Source organism: Heterodontus francisci, chromosome 15, assembly GCF_036365525.1.
Source record: "Heterodontus francisci isolate sHetFra1 chromosome 15, sHetFra1.hap1, whole genome shotgun sequence".
Taxonomy (NCBI): Eukaryota; Metazoa; Chordata; class Chondrichthyes; order Heterodontiformes; family Heterodontidae; genus Heterodontus; species Heterodontus francisci.
The window spans coordinates 70663773-70680156 of record NC_090385.1 but is presented as its reverse complement, the minus strand read 5'-3'; the positions used below and the strand labels follow the sequence as shown (position 1 = coordinate 70680156).

The window sequence follows — 16384 nt, the reverse complement described above, 5'->3', positions numbered from 1 at the left end:
GGAGACCTTGGCAGCTGTCCTCTGACTGCATGAGGTCTGGAGGCCCCTGGCATGCTGAGGGACTCCTGCACAGGTGTAGAACTTTCCTCTGTTGCCGTGGCTACTGGAGGCGCTGGGGTCACTGCCAGAGGGGCAGAGGAGCCACTGTCCACACGAGGAGTGCACTGACAGGAGCCCCCAGATGCAGAAGATAGCCATTCCTCCTCCCTTGCAAGCCAATTGCACCTCCCTGCTGACCTGAGAAGGACGAGCACCTGGTGGAGATTCTAGGAGCCTCCTCCCACTCTTGCCTTGCCACTGCTGCATAGAGCTCATGGACAAAGCTATGGTATGCAGGTCTGCACACATCTCTGACATCCACTGAGTGGTTTGCTGGATCTGGCTCTCCAGGAGGGTTGTTTCAATGGAGGAAGCCATGCGTATACACACCAGAGACATGGAAGCACTCGGCCTGGATGGACTCCTTCATCTTCTGCAGATGGGTGCGCAAAGCCTCTGACAGGTCCACCAGATGTTCTCTTAACTTTCACTTCAGCTCCAGCAGGCGCTGTGTTGCTGATGACTCCAAAGGCATGTCATTCACCTAGAGCTCAGCATGGGCCTGGCTTCTCATAGTCCTCTGACTATCAGTGGTCTCGGCAGGCACTTCTGCGATGCACTCACCAGCTTGTGACCCTGAATCTAATCGCGGACTCATCCCCACCAACGTGAGAGCATCTGTGCTGTTGGAATGGAATGATGCGATGGTGCACTCTCTGAGGATCCCTCCTCTTCCTCAGAGGTTGCCGGCTGGCCCCTGCTCTCTCCAGCTGCGTGTCCATCAAGATTACCGAGACCTGCATGAGAGAACACAAACGTTTAGGGGTTAGGGGCTTTGTTTCGCTTCATCCCAACCATGCCTGATGTGGAGCTCCATGTTTCCAGTGGTGGACACATGAGCACTGTGCTTCATGTGTGGGCCAGATGTACCCCTTGTGCCCCTGCACTTGTTCACTCACTCTCCTGTGATCGCACTCCTGTTTCACCATCAGCAATCACTCGGCTGCCCTGTGATCCAGACAGTTCGAGGGCCTCCTCCTCCTCTGCTGAGGTCAGGATACGCAGGTTGGGAGGCCTTCACTGCAAGCGCAGGGGTGCACCTCATAGGAACTCATGTAAGTGAGTTAAGAAGAGCACCTAGATACGCTTGGGATTTATGGGTGATTAGACGTTGTACATGTTAAGACTTTATTATGTTGTGTCACTCAATGAATGTTAGAGGCACTGATGTTGGTCATACTTTCCATTCTTGCTGCTTTGTTAGATGCCATCAACAGCCTTGGTCCCTCAATGGGCTGCTCGTTTGGAGTAGGCTACGTCTGGTCAGCTGATCAGCTTTGTCCGTGCGCGCTGTGAACCTGGTCGCTAGGCGATGAAGTGCGAGATGAAGGAGGCGACAACATGTTCACATAAAGGTGTGTCTTTATTGCACTGATTGTGAAAGGGCCTCAAGGTAACAAGAAATGGGTATGTATGAGATTGTCTTGAGCCTCCCTCGTGCATCTCTCATTTCCCATTGCCTCTGGTGCAAGGAGTTCCTTATCCTGTGCTGCTTGCTCAGCAGCCTCCTCTTCATCTGTCTCATTGGATGAGGAATGCCAATTGATAATGTCCTCATTATTCAAGGCTTCTCCCCTCTGCTGTGCTAGGTTGTGCAGAGCACAGTAGAAAACCACAATGCATGAATATTGAAGGCCTCCAGCAGATTGATCCAAGCACCTGAATTGCATCTTCAGGAGACCAATGGCCTGCTCAATGGTTGCTCAGGTGGAGCCATGGTGAAGGACAACAAGGGGTTAACTCCTTTGAGAGTCTGCTGAAGTTAAAAGTTTCAGTGGAACAGTCACATAGCCCTGTCGGGAATTAAGGGCACAATAGCATATATGTCTTGCAACCACAATAAAAGAAGGGACTAGCGCCTGATGACCTTAAGAAACAGACAATGGAAGGAGATGGGCTCAAGTACTGTGTAAATCTGAAAATTGAAGAGGTATGAAAGACTGGCCTTCCTGAAATTGATTATTAGCTGGAAATAGGTGATTCTGTGTCTTTCACAGAGACCTTTTTTTAAAAAAGGAATATCAACAATGAGGACATAAGTTGCCAATCAGAACTAAAGGTTTGCAGTATTGCCAAATTTGGAGAAGAGCTAGCCAAAGATCAGGGTATGCTACTGTTCCTGCAGGCAGTCAAGGAAGACGGTAGAGCTTGGTCAACTCCATCAACGGACCTACGAATACTCGTCAACTGACTAACCGAGGGGTGATTGTAAGAATTAAGTTATGAAATTAAGTTAGGAATAGGGGGTTTATCCTTTTAAAAGGACAGGGTCCTGGGTAACGTAATTGTAGTTGCAGCTGTTACTTGTGATTGCTGAGTGTAACCCTTCTCTAAGGATTGTGGGTAATTCAATAAAGTGATTGTGAGTTGTCAGAAGAAACTGGTCTCGCTGGTTATTCTGTTCAAGTCAGACATTTGTAATTCTGGTGTCACAAACTCGAGTGTGTGGGGAGGTGGTGGTGGTGGAGGGTGGTTTTTGAGCAAGGAAGAGAATCCCCTGCAGTGGCAAATATTCTAACTTTCCTCTGCTGCAGTGTGTGGGTTCTGTTGTGTGTGTACATATTGAAGAGGTGTGGTGACAGGATCATGTTAGTCATGTCAGAGCTATGATGTAACACACCATGTGATTCTGAGTGTTAGGCAGTCTTGAAGCTACACCTGTACAGTAACCAACTCAATGTACTAGCTGCTCTCAGTAATCAATAAAGAACCCACAATATTGCATTACTGATCCCATATGGAGTGGTCAGTCTTTGTGTACAGTCTCTACCAATATAGAGGTTCAAGGAACAGGCAATAGATTGGCAGCGGTGCGATTTCTAAAGACCCAAAGATGCAACACATTAGAAGAATTAGGCACTTTACAAGTTGGTAACAGTTAGGACTCTGACAAGAGCACACTTCTTCTCCTCTATTTTATTTATTTAGAGATACAGCACTGAAACAGGCCCTTCGGCCCACCAACAACCACCCATTTATACTAATCCTATATTAACCTACATTAATCCCATGTTCCCTACCACATCCCCACCATTCTCCTACCTACACTAGGGGCAATTTACAATGGCCAATTTACCTATCAATCTGCAAGTCTTTGGCTGTGGGAGGAAACCAGAGCACCCAACGGAAACCCACATGGTCACAGGGAGAACTTGCAAACTCCGCACAGGCAGTACCCAGAATCGAACCCGGGTTGCTGGAGCTGTGAGGCTGTGGTGCTAACCACTGCACCACTGAGCCACCCGATTGGAAGATCAGACCATGTTGCAAGTTTTTTTTCTCTCAAATTTGTTCAGCATCGATCTGGATCTCCAACAGCCCAACCCATCCAGCCTTTTGATCTTCGAAGCAGTGCAGTTGGCTGCAGCTTCTTTTCACTTCAGGCTGTGAAGTCGGTTGGCTGCAGACTCCTGTTGACTCAATTGACACAGTGATTTTGGGATCAGTGTTTCACATCAAGAGTAACTTGAGGAAGTCTGGATGAGCAAACACTGTACAGAGGTAAGAGACGCCATTACGTTTGCGAGGTGCGTCAGACGGTTCAGCGCCATCATGGCAGTGGGCTACCGGGTCAAGCAAAAAATTGGCATATTTTCGATATGGGGAATGCCACAATCTTTTGGTGAACAGCGGAACGGGCAACAGTCAAGACACGGAACAGAGGAATGTCTTTGTTGTTGCTTCAGGAGGAACGATTGCTATTGCTGTTTTTAAAAAGAAAATCGGCATTAGTTTTGGACCTTTGATTTTTTTTTCTTTGCACCAATTGCATCCTTCGTGGTAGGGCTAATCCAAAAGCACGCAAAATCAGCAACAACACCACAACCTCTAAGCCTGTTCATTAGTGGTACTACAACAAGGCTCCACAGCAAGTGACAGCACCACAACCTCCAAACCAGCTCACCAGTGGAATGGCAATTTCTTTTTTTTCCCATTGCAAAAGACAGTACCACACCATCCAAGTCTGTTCAGAAGAGATACTGCAAATCTTTCTGTTAGAATCATAGAATCATTGAAAGTTTAAGACACAGAAAGAGGCCACTTGTCCCATCTTGTCTGTGTTATTTGCATTCACAAATTATATTTTCTTCTGTACTCAGAATCATTGCAATCATGGCAACACCTTTCCATACCATTAATTGAAAAGTATCTGACCTGCTTTTAGAATTTCTTCTTTTCAAGCAGAGAGTCAAGCTTTGTTTCAATGACTTAGCCATTGCTGATCCACAGAAGCAAGCAATAAAGATAGACATAGCTATTGGCAATGAAGGTCTGCATAGTCTTAATATATCTGGTCTTAAAGATGAAGAACAGTAGGCTCCCACAAAGATCTGGTTCACTCTAGAAGACCAATTATGCCTCAAGATCAATTTTTGAGTGCACCAACTCCAATTTCTGTCTTTCTAACAACAGGCTAGTGAATCTATAGACTAGTTTGTTAGTCTTTGTCGTGCCAAAAGGCCAAGAGTGTGATTTTACTGACACCGAGCTGGCACATTGCATCATCAAGCGCATCCCGACTGCATTTTACTTCCCCCACCACCCTCACTGCCGACCCCGCCCTCAGTGGCTCAGTAAAACTCCAGCCTATATCTCTAAAAGAAGCTGGATCATCATCCCAACCAGAAACATAAAAAGAGGAGAAATAAACTGAATAAACTTTCTATTAGAAGCAGAAGACCAATTCAAGTGATACCCTCTCACTTTTTTCAAAATGTATCAAAATTATGGAAAGTCAATGATATCGTTAAGAGCAATGTACTGTACTCTGCAGGTACTAAAATTGAGAATGATTAAGCCTTGTCAAAAGATGTTCATTGAAAGCAAAAAATAATGATATAACCCTAAAATGATGAGAGCATCTATCCTATAACTTGTACCAGTAATTCAAGAATAGAATCACGTATGTACAAGTGAATGTGGCAGACTTAAAACTAGTTTTGGTGCAGTAGTCAGCCCCTCAATCCAAACAGTATGTCAGCACGTATATTGGTTGAGGAAAATCTAAAAGGAAAATACAAAGAAATGTCAGACTATTGGGAAACCCATTTAGATAAGTAGTCATCTATCCTCTAGCAGTGCTTGATAAATGATTTAGTTAGCGCTTTGAAGTTCAGTAGTACAACTGAATGGCATTGATTGATGATTTGCTGAAATGTAATTAGAACTTTAATTAATGACCTGAATGACTGCATGTTCAAATAAGAGAACATTAAAGAAAAATCTCATTGAAAAAGCTTTAAATAAATAGTGTGAATATTAGCAAAATTGCCTCAAGTCGAATATTAGCTACAATTTTCTATCATGCATTCGTTACATTGCAACAATGTTTACCTTTGGTTGAGTGTGCCAGCTTTTAAAATCTGTAAAAAAAAAACTACTTGCTTTGAAAATGGTATGTTCAATGAACGCCAAATACCTAAACAAGCTCATAATTCCAGAGACACTTACTTACAAGTTCATACCTCTGTGGATCTAAAAGCTCAATCCAAAATGGGCACTGGAAATCACATTTGCCTCTGTCCCCACCTGCTTACGGGTAGCAGACAGCTAAACTGGATTAGCAAGGGAAGTCAGGAACATCTGACAACATGTCAGAGTGTTTTTATAGCTGACAGCATCTGAAAGTTACTTCCATTAGTTAAATAGGGAATGTCTCACTGGTGATGGTGAGATATTGCTGTTCTTTTACAAGGTCCATAACCCACAAGCTGCTTGCACAAATGAATGATCACAGCCTTTCAGCAGAGTAAACAAACACTTAGAACTTTTAGTCAATTGCTGAGGTAATCTAAGCATTGAAAAGTTTCTGGTAGAATCTTAGGCGCATCTTCAAATTAACCTTTTGGTTCTGAACCCCTTCCCTGCCTCCTGAACTGCTTCTCCTCCTTTGATGGTTTTTAACTTTTATTTCTATGGAACATCAATCTTATGAGCAGCAATGGAATAATTATGCATCGCCTCAATTTTGTGCAATAGTTTACAGATCTTTTAAAGGATTTACTAATTCCACTTTTACTCCAATCTCTACCAGGGGTAGAGGGAGTAGATATTTGCGCTCTTGGGCCATATTTCAGATCACTTCCATCGATAATTCTGTATTTATCAGTGGATGTCACACAAGGCATCATTCACTCTGAGTTGGACAAAATGTTGTTGCAAAGAGGTTAGTTGCTTTACTGTGTAACTGGACGAGGATTGTACATTGCCACTGAAAAGGTGTGGAAAGAAATTTGTAAGAGGTCTGCTATGAGATACTGAAGTAAGTGTTTTGTATTGATTCTTGAGAAATAAATACCCAGTGCTCTGCTTACCTACTGCAGGTAGCTAACTAATTAATTTATTCTCCAATACCTAGTTATATAAATAACAAAATCTGCCCATGCCACGTGAGGAAAGGGGAAAGAATTTTTCACTTCTTACTAAGAAACTGATCATTTGGTTGTTCAAAAAATACACTGAATTGTTTTTCTGTAGCATTTTGATTGATTTTCTTTTGGCAGGCTGGGACATTTTTCTAACTGTCACTCACAATTAGATATGAGAGTCAACTGCAAGCAGTAAAGCAACTGCTTTTATTCAGCCAGATAGACAATTTCATTGAGGCTGGGCCACCAATGCCAGTCACAAGTTCAAAGGGCTAGACTATTTAAAAAGTAGTTTTGTTTTCCTTGAAAAGCAATCGACAGATATTATTCTAATAAAAAAAATCTACAATTATCAAACTTGTACTTCACAAATTAAACACATGATTCAGGTTCCGGCTGTTCCTGTTCCAACCAGCATTTTTTTATTAATTCATGGGATGTGGGTGACGCTGGCAAGGCCAAATATATTGCCTATTCCTAATTGCCCTTGAGAAGGCGGTGGTGAGCTGCCTTCTTGAACCGCTGGAATCTGTGTTGTGTAGTACTATACTGTAGTACCACAGTACTGTTAGATTCCAGCCAGTGAATCTTTTTCCCCCCGATTCCCATAGCCTTCAGTTCTACTAAGGTTCCTTGATGCCACACTCAGTCAAATGTTGCCTTGATATCAAGGGTAGCCACTTTCACATCATCTTTTTTCCATGTTTGGACCAAGGCTGTAATGAGGTCTCGAGCCAAAAGGTCCAGGCAGAATCCAATTGAACATCAGTGAGCGGGTCATTGGTGAGTAAGTGCCGCTTGAAAGCATTGTTGATGACACCTTCCATCCCCTTGCTGATGAATGAGAATAGACTGATGGGGCAGTAATTGGCTGGATTGGATTTGACCTGCTTTTTGTGGACAGGACATACCTGGGCAATTTTTCACTTTGTCAGGTAGATGCCAGTGCTGTAGCTGTACTGGAACAGCTTGGCTAGAGGTGCAGCTAGTTTTGGAATACTATCTTTCTGCACGACACACAGGATGTTTTCAGAGCCCATAACATTTGCTGCATCAGTAAACTTAGCTATTTCTTGATATCACATGGAGTTCTTTTTTAAACACAGTTTTAAACATTAGTAGAAAAATAACTATTAAAAGCTGAAAATTTGACTTAAGTACAGAAAATGCTGGAAATGAACATCTGTAAAGTGCAATGACAGGCTCTAACATTGCAGGTGTGTAGCCATCTAAAGACATTTTTTTGCTTTTATTTTAAACAAGATTGCCTTATCGTGCCTTCAATGCTTCCTTCATGCATAGAGGTGTAATATTTTGTGGGAGAAGAATAAAATTATAATTCCTTTCAAAACTTTTCTTGAATTTGACTCAATGAATATTCGCAAATGTATAGGGATGGATTTTCTGTCGCCCCTGACAGCGAGTACAGGTGCATGCGCATATTGAAAATAACGTTCTGGGATGGTGTCGCTGGATCTTCAAGCCTCTGGAATGCAATGCTATTTCCAAAGGGTGGGGGGAGCTGGCAACCCACACGCCTCCAATTAACTGGCTGTTGAGCACACAGTGAAGCTCATTAACTGGCTTTTGATCAGCAGTTTAAGGTTTTTCAATCAGGACGCACAGGAAAATGGAGAGTCTGGGACACGTTTGGGTGCAGCTGTCGTGAACTCAGCAGGAAGCCAATAGGGCTAATGGATTCACTGGTCAACAAATTTAAGAAATGGAGATTTATACTTAGCTGCTCAGCCAGTGGCAAAAAGTTGCCATCACTGAGGCTGAGAGACTTGCATTTGTGAACAGTGAGTGTTTGGACTCTTTAGAGGAATGAGAGGCTGCTGGCATCAGTTGGGCATCAGAGGTTTTAGAGAACGCCCTAGTGAATGAATGAGTGGCAGCTGAGGGAGTTGAAATGGGAACAGACTATTCTGACATTGGACAGAGTAACGAGGAAGAGCTTCAGCAGATGCATCCTCCTGCCCAGGAGGAGGCCAGAGGAGCACTGTGAGGGGCTGCAAGGGAAAGAAGGTGCTATCCAAGACATTGGCTGTACTGCCCAAGAATCAGCTACCTACAAATGACAGAGTGCAGTGCTGTACGAGGCTGCACTTATCTAGGTAGATGATCTTGGACAATTTTGTTCTGATTCACCTGTGGCCTTGCAGCATAATGGCAGTCCCTTACCTGCAGCAGTCAAATTCACCATTGCCCTGCATTTTTATGCATCCAAGTTTTTCCAGGATCAACTGTGGACCTGGGTGGCATCTTCAGTCGGCAGCTCATCACGTCATCGGGCAGGTCATGGATGACCTCTTCCTGGGGTGGGGGAATACATCCATTTTCAGACAGATAGGCCAGTGCAGGCACAGAGGGCATTGGGTGTTTCCGCCATCAGTACATTCCCTCAGATCCAGGGAGTCATCAAATGCACCCACGTAGTCATTAAGGCACAGACAGACCAGCCAGCCAGATTCCTGAACAGGTAAGGCTTCCACTCACTGAAGGTCTGTGACCACAGGAAACACATCTTACAGGTCTGCGCTCAGTTCCCAGGCAGCTATCATCATGCCATTACCCCGCAAGAGTTCCAGGTGCCACACCTCTTCAGGCCAACATCCAGAGTCTGTGAGTGGCTGCTGGGGGATAAGTGTTATCCCCAGAAGAAGTGGCTTCTGACACCTGTCCAGGATCCAGCAAAAGATGCAGAGAGGCGGCACAATGAAAGCCATCTACTAGCACCTACCTGCATTGAGCAGACCATTGACCTCTTGAAAATGCGCTTCCGTTGCTTTGATTGCTCGGGTGATGCCCTCCAGTACAAGCCAGCCACAGTGCCTCATATTATGGTTGTCTGCTGCAAGCTGCACAACATGAAAATACAAAAAGGCCTGGAGCTGGATGAAGAGGAGGACCTGGATTGCCACTCTTCCTCAGAGGAGAACTGGGAGGAGGAAGAAGAAGAAAACGAAGGGGACGCTCAGAGGAGCCCGGTGCCCAGACATTGAAGGTATTACTGCCGAGGCCATCCACAGGCATCATTGCAACTGACAGGCTGGCCTAGCTGCAAGGGCTACACTAATTCAGTAACGTTTTACTTCTGTGGCTCTTAGCCCTATGACCGATGATTCTGTAACTCACCTTCCATCAGAGAGAGAAATTATCCAGCAAACACACACATCTGAATAATCTCATTGCCACACAAATAGATTGAAAATGCGATCTTCACCACCAACATTCTCCCACAATACAGTCCATGGCACCTCAGCAAACCCAGCCCTCAACTCCATGTCCCTTTTGACATCAAGCAATAATATCACACAAAGCTAATCATAGGCGAAGGAAATGATTATTAAAGGAAAACTTAATAATGATACAAACTGAAAAAACATCACCAGATGACTCATAAAATGGCACCTTATGTTTCCACCCACTTCCACGAGGTGCTCCCCCTGTGGCTGAGGATGAGGTGGAGGCAGCCTGCTTCCTTGTCTCTGCTCACTGCTGAGATGCCCATGGCTTCTGTCCTCATCGTTGAGGTGCCTGTGTGACTCCACCACAGGCTGCTGTGTCTGCGTCCTTGCAGGAGCAGCCTCTGTCACAGGTTCTTGCGGCATGGATGGTTCCCTCGTCGGAGGGGACGAGGAGGCGAAGGATGGCGCCGGTGCCCCCTGAGAGTTGGCTCCCTAATCATCTTCTTCGACTGCCTGAGCCCTTTTGTGGCACTCTGGCATGCTGGATGTGGCCACTGGCTGGGACTTCCACTTCAAGCACCTCTGTGCCATCAGCAATACTGAACGATCAATGCTATAGAGAGTGTCACTCTTTCTGTGCATGCCAGCACGCTGCTGCTGCATCCATTCAGAGTGGTACTGCATATGGATCTCCAAGAGGTTGGCTGCTCTCTCAATGGAGGAGCTGGTGCGCTCAAAACTCTGAGTCATAATGGAGCACATGCGATGCATGGTTCCTCCATTGTCTGCCCAAGGCTCCACAACGCTTCAGGGATCTCCAACATTCAGGAACTCATCTGCCTCTGATTCTCCCAGTGGAGCATGACTGTGTTTGTCCTCGGTCCTCTGAGGGAGACTGCCTACAACTGACTCTGCCTCACTCTCTTCCTCCTGTTCACACATGATGTGCTGCTCACCTGGTGCTCCCAGTTCTAATCTGGATTGAGGCCCAACCAAGGTCCGCGTGTCTGTGCTGGTGGATGGTGCGAAGGAATGATGTGATGGTGCAGACTTTGGAACATCCCTTCCAACTGAGGAGGCTGGAATGACTGGAAAGGGACACTCTATTCTCGCTCCGCTACTGGCTCTGTGGGAAACACAAGGTGGTGATGAAAACTTGGGGTATTCAGCAAGTGCCTCAGGATACCTAACTCCATAGAAGACAGTGCTTGTACAGCCACAGCGCACATTGGGCAGGAGTTTCCTCCATGCCCTTCACTTGAAGATAGAGTTACAAAATGACCCTGCTCTTTACAACCAATCGTCTTGCCGTCGTCCACGGCCTGGTGCAATGACACCCTTGTGATCTTCAGTGCTGCCTCCTCCAAAGGGGTCAGAGTGTGGAGATGCGGCACGCTGCCACCGTTTGAGACATTTCCTCAAATTATGCTTTCTCTTCTCCTAGAAGATGAAGAGAGAAAGATTTATGAGTAGGCTACACTTGCTCAGCTATTCCAGCATGATATCCACATGAGACATTATGCTCCTCAGTGATGCCCCCTGTTCAATTGCACCCCATATGCTAGATGCTTCAGTAATAAAATTGGCCACATGATCTGGCAAAGTTAAGAAGAACTGTGGGCACACAGACTGCTCACCTTGGTGTGTGCTGTTGTATACAGATTTAGAGACCTGTCGCCTGGGTGTCACTTGCCATTCACCTTTCCAGACCGTATCAGGTTATTAAATCACTTTCTGCACTGGATCCACATCTTTCTAATGACTCCTCGACTGCTGAACTCTGCCACCACTTTCATCCATGCCCTCTCTGTTTCTTTAGGTGGATTTCTTCTTCCAGAAGCCGTCAACAAAACAGCTTCCGAAGAAGGGTCACTGACCCGAAACGTTAACTCTGCTTCTCTTTCCACAGATGCTGCCAGACCTGCTGAGTGAATCCAGCATTTCTTGTTTTTGTTTCAGATTTCCAGCATCCGCAGTATTTTGCTTAAATAAAAAGGAATGCAGTTTCTCTAACTATTCTAACCAATAAAACATGGAAACATTTCCAAGTGCAAAGTATTAATTCTTCCAGGCCACTCAAGGAAGCGTTCAGTCTCCCCACAGCCCTCCCGATCGCAGACCTCCCACCAGTCCTCATGATCACTCACATCCCCCTCCTCCTACTCTTTGTTGCCTTGAGCTGATGCCTCCCTCCCAGTGCCAGGGACCATGCTGCAAGTTTGGCTGGCTGCTGGGCAGGAGGCGGCCGTATAATATGTTAATCCATATCTCTTGCCTTGCTAGATTCTTCGGCCAATTTGACCTCCCTTGCACCCTCACTGTTTCCCCAATTTCCCCATACACATAGGACATAGATACTTGATGCCTGCTATTTAGAAATTCAAATAATGTTAATAGGCCACTGAAGTTCCTTGTTTTGTGGTTTTTGATTTCCTTACAAATACTGAAAGATTTACCATCTAGTAACAGAGTGCTAGCCTTACATTATCCACTGTGTGCATGTGTGTGTATATATATGTAGTTTGTATACAATACACACATATATGGCCAAATTAAATCAATGCAAGTAAACTGTTCAAACCTTTCTGCCATTAGTTATACACACTATTTTTTTTCCAATGGTTAAAGAGATAAGCCACCTCTTCTAGAAAGATATTAAAATTTCTCTGTTTGATGATCCAAGCATGTGGTGAACTGCCTTATTTTTCACAGTTGTAAATAGATGACTCAGATTTTCATGTGCAACATTAAGGGACGATTTTAGTGATAGATTGCCTCAGCTCTAAATCTGAATGAGATTGGAATTCTCAGTGCACATGCGCTGAAATATATTTTATTTGGCAGTAAATTAATTTATTTCTAGTTCTCGTTCTCTTCTGCATTATTGCTCAGGGAAAAATGGCTTCATATATTACAAGAAATGTCTTCCTTTGGTGTGAAACAAGAGAAAAGCAAAATGCTTCTTCAAAATTGCAGTAATAATAACAGGAGCCTACGTCTCCTTAAGGCAGTGTGGGTTACAAAACCTTTAAATTATGTTGTTAGTAATACACTCGCATAGTATACACACCTCATCAGTGTCCCATGGTAGTGCATAATACAATCCTGCACTCTGCATAACAAGGGGCATTAAAATATGATGCATGTTTGTGTACTCCTAAATGCATTAATGCAATAGTTTGTAGCAATAATAATATTTAACTGTAATAAATTTAAGCAATGTTTTTGCTGCATTTTATCACATCAATCCATACATAATAATTAATCAATAAAAATCATAGTGGCAAATATTAGCCATGGCAGTGAAAGTATAACGTTTATAATGAGAAATTAGATTTATCTAACATGACTGAAAAAAGAGCCATGCTTTTGAATCTTTTCATCTTGCACTCATCAAGACAGATACAAGAATGCCAAATTTCAAAGAGAGCAACAATTTGTACTGCATGAGAAGAGGGTGCTGATTGGTTGGCAAGTCAACTCTGATTGGTTGAGGCAATGCCATGGAGACCGTACCAGGGAACTATTGTCCCCACACTTTGTTTAATTCAAAAAGGCGCAACACCTGGACATGTTCCTTTTGCCTGCAGAGGACAGGTCCCTGTGTATGAATATATGTAGCTTCTAGCAAGCACAAGTGAGCCACATTGCAAGCCTGACTGATAATCTTAAATTGTTCGTTAGTGTAATTCTTAACACACTTGGGATTGTCCAGTCAGATCCAATCGCCAAATCACATCTAACATTATATATGGTGTTCTGAATGTTACAAGTACGGGCTGGTTGAGTATGGTCAGTGCTCTGGCTTTTTTGAACAGCTGAAGGGACGTGCTGTTTGATACAATCCACCAGTCATTGGGATGTACATCCTACATACCTGGCATCACACCAACACTAAAATTCATATGCCACACTACTCATTTGTGTGGTAGACAGAACGTCTTTTTGGCTTGAAGGCAACATCCTGTTAGTGGAAAAGAAAAGCTAGCCATTTCACACTGCTACTATTTTCTATGCAGTAGCAACATGAGTGGCATTTTACACTAACAGGATGCTGTCAATAAGCCAAAAAGACGTTCTGCCTATCACACAAATGAGTAATTTGATATATAAATGTCAGTATTGGTGTGATGTCAGGTACATAGGCCGTACATCCCACCGACTGGCAGGTTGTATCAGACAGCATGTCCCTTGGGCTGTTCACAATAGGCAGAGTATTGACTGTACACCACCAGCCCGTACTTGCAAAATTCAGAACAAAATATATAATGTTAGATGTGATTCCTTGACTGGACAACACTTACCGAACAATCCCGGGTGTGCTAAGAATTACACTAACAACCAATTTAAGATTATCAGTTGGGCTCACAATGTGGCTCATTTATGCTTGCTAGAAGCTACATATATTCATACACAGGGACCTGTCCTCTGCAGACAAAAGGAACATGTCCAGGCATTGTGTCTTTTTGAATTAAACAAAAGTGTGGGGACAATAGTTCCCTGGTGCATTCTCCATGGCAATGCGTCAAACAATCAGAGTCAATTTGCCAACCAATCAGTACCCTTTCTTCATGTAGTATAAATTGTTGCTCCCTTTGAAATTTGTCATTCTTATGTCTGTCCAAATGAGTACAAGAGGAAAAGCTTCAGCAGCATGTCTCTTTTTTCAGCAATCCTCAAGTTCTGTACTACCAAGTGACAATTTATCTAACAATAGGGATAATTTTATTCTCTCCCCGCATCGGATTTGGAGACAGAGAGAGCATATAATTGGGTGGGAGGGTGGTGGGGCTTCCCCCCGCCTCCCCCCACCCCCACCTTCCCACCTCCGTCCAGATTAAGCCATCAAATGAGACCCATAAGTGGGCAATTAATACCCAATCAAGGGCCTCATCCCACCACTGCTGGAATTAGCCCAATGGTGGACGGGCCCATCGCCGCATGGGAAGCATGCCAAGCAAACTCCTGTGGGCTGCTTGGTGGCTCCTTGGGCGGGTGGGGGTGGGGGGGTGTCCTTCATTCAAAGGCACAGTGCCTGAACAAGGGACCTGACATTGGGAAAGGTGGGGGGGTGCTGCTGAGCGCCACCCCCCTGCGCTTGCTGCTGACCCCCTACACCACTCTCCCATGACCCCCACCTGGCAAAACCCCTCCCACTGAGACTTACCTGTGGCCTGGTTCCAGGGCCTCAGTTGAGTGTGGTGGCACTGCTCAGTTAAAGAGCTGCCAGCCCCTGATTGACTGGCAGCTGTCAGCAGGCAGGTCTTCCGCCATCGGTGTCCTTGATTCCGGGGAAAGCCTGCCACTGTCCACTTAAGTATCCAACTGGCACTTGATCCGGTGGGAATTCCCCAGAGGAGGTGAAGCTGGGCTCTCGCCGGCGCTTTTGTCGGTGGTTGAGACCTCTGTCGCCCAAATAAAATCCTGGCAATGACTTTCAAGTACTTTAAGGAGCAACAAGGTCTATGAACGAGTATCCTGCCTGACAAATTCAAGAGGGAGCTGGATTAATGTTTGATCAAGTAAACAGCATACAGGTGCAAAAGACTAATCCTTGGAAGTGGACTGATGAACCTCAGTAGTCTCTTCCAGTCCTATAGATTCCTACATTCCTATTACGACCAGCTTAAATATTTGAATTATCTCGTAACATTTTATTTCTTTGGAAAGCAGAGCAGTTTGGACTAATTTTTTAAAGATTGGTGTTACTGTCAGTTTGGTTGGAGCTTCGGCCCAATTTCTTCACAGATCATTAAAGATCTCCCTTAAAGCTGATTTTAGAAATCAAGCAAGTACTTGATAATTAGATAATAAATCAATGACCCAAAAAAGCATGAGAATATAATTCACATCGTTCCAACTAGCATCAGAGGTTTAGTAAATATCACATGAGCTACTAATATTGTAATTCGCTGACTTTGAACCTGCAGTAGGAAGTTGAAATTTTAGTAATGACATGATTTCTCCTGTGGCAGTGATCTATATAATGCCTGGTAAAGTAATGCAATAAAGTTTGAAGATTATGTGCTAAAATTAAGCAGTGTTTTGGTGAAGCTGGTGAAAAGGGTACAGGGAAAGGGCAAAGCAATGGGATGAAATGAGTATCTCTTTCAGAGTTCGGGCACAGGCACAATAACCTTCTTCTACCCCGTAAAATTCCATGCTTCTTTGGATCTTCAGTGCGACACCTAGTTTTGGTTACCAAGCCACAAAACGAGACTAAAATGGGACCTTATAGAGAAAAATGCAAGATATTAAACAGTAAAAGAAAATACAGAGCATGACGGCAGCACAGTGGTTAGCACGACAGCCTCACAGCTCCAGCGACCTGGGTTCAGTCCTGGGTACTGCTTGTGCGGAGTTTGCAAATTCTCCCTGTGACTGTGTGGGTTTCTGCTGGGTGCTCTGGTTTCCTCCCACAGCCAAAGACTTGCAGGTTGATAGGTAAATTGGCCATTGTAAATTGCCCCTAGTGTAGGTAGGTGATAAGAGAATTGAGGGAAGGTGGGGATGTGGTAGGGAATATGGGATTAATGTAGTATTAGTATAAATGGGTGGTTGATGGTTGGCAAAGACTCAGTGGGCCGAAGGGCCTGTTTCAATGCTGTATCGCTCTATGACATAAAGATAAGGCAGCATAATGGCATAGTTTAAAACTGGTCAAGGGAAAATTTAGGCTTCATGTCTGAAAGAATTTCTTCATGCAGCATAAGCAATACTGTGAAT

General features: G+C 44.4%; 1 long non-coding RNA gene across 2 annotated transcripts in view; it reads right to left on the bottom strand.

The window, feature by feature from the left end:
* Nucleotides 1–15131, bottom strand: part of LOC137377728 (uncharacterized) — a 180523-nt gene extending 165392 nt beyond the window's left edge. For both annotated transcript variants that reach the window (XR_010976475.1, XR_010976474.1), the window contains exon 1: nucleotides 14826–15131. This is a non-coding gene — a long non-coding RNA (uncharacterized lncRNA). The remainder of the gene's footprint in view (nucleotides 1–14825) is intronic.
* Between the last annotated feature and the right edge of the window lie 1253 nt (nucleotides 15132–16384).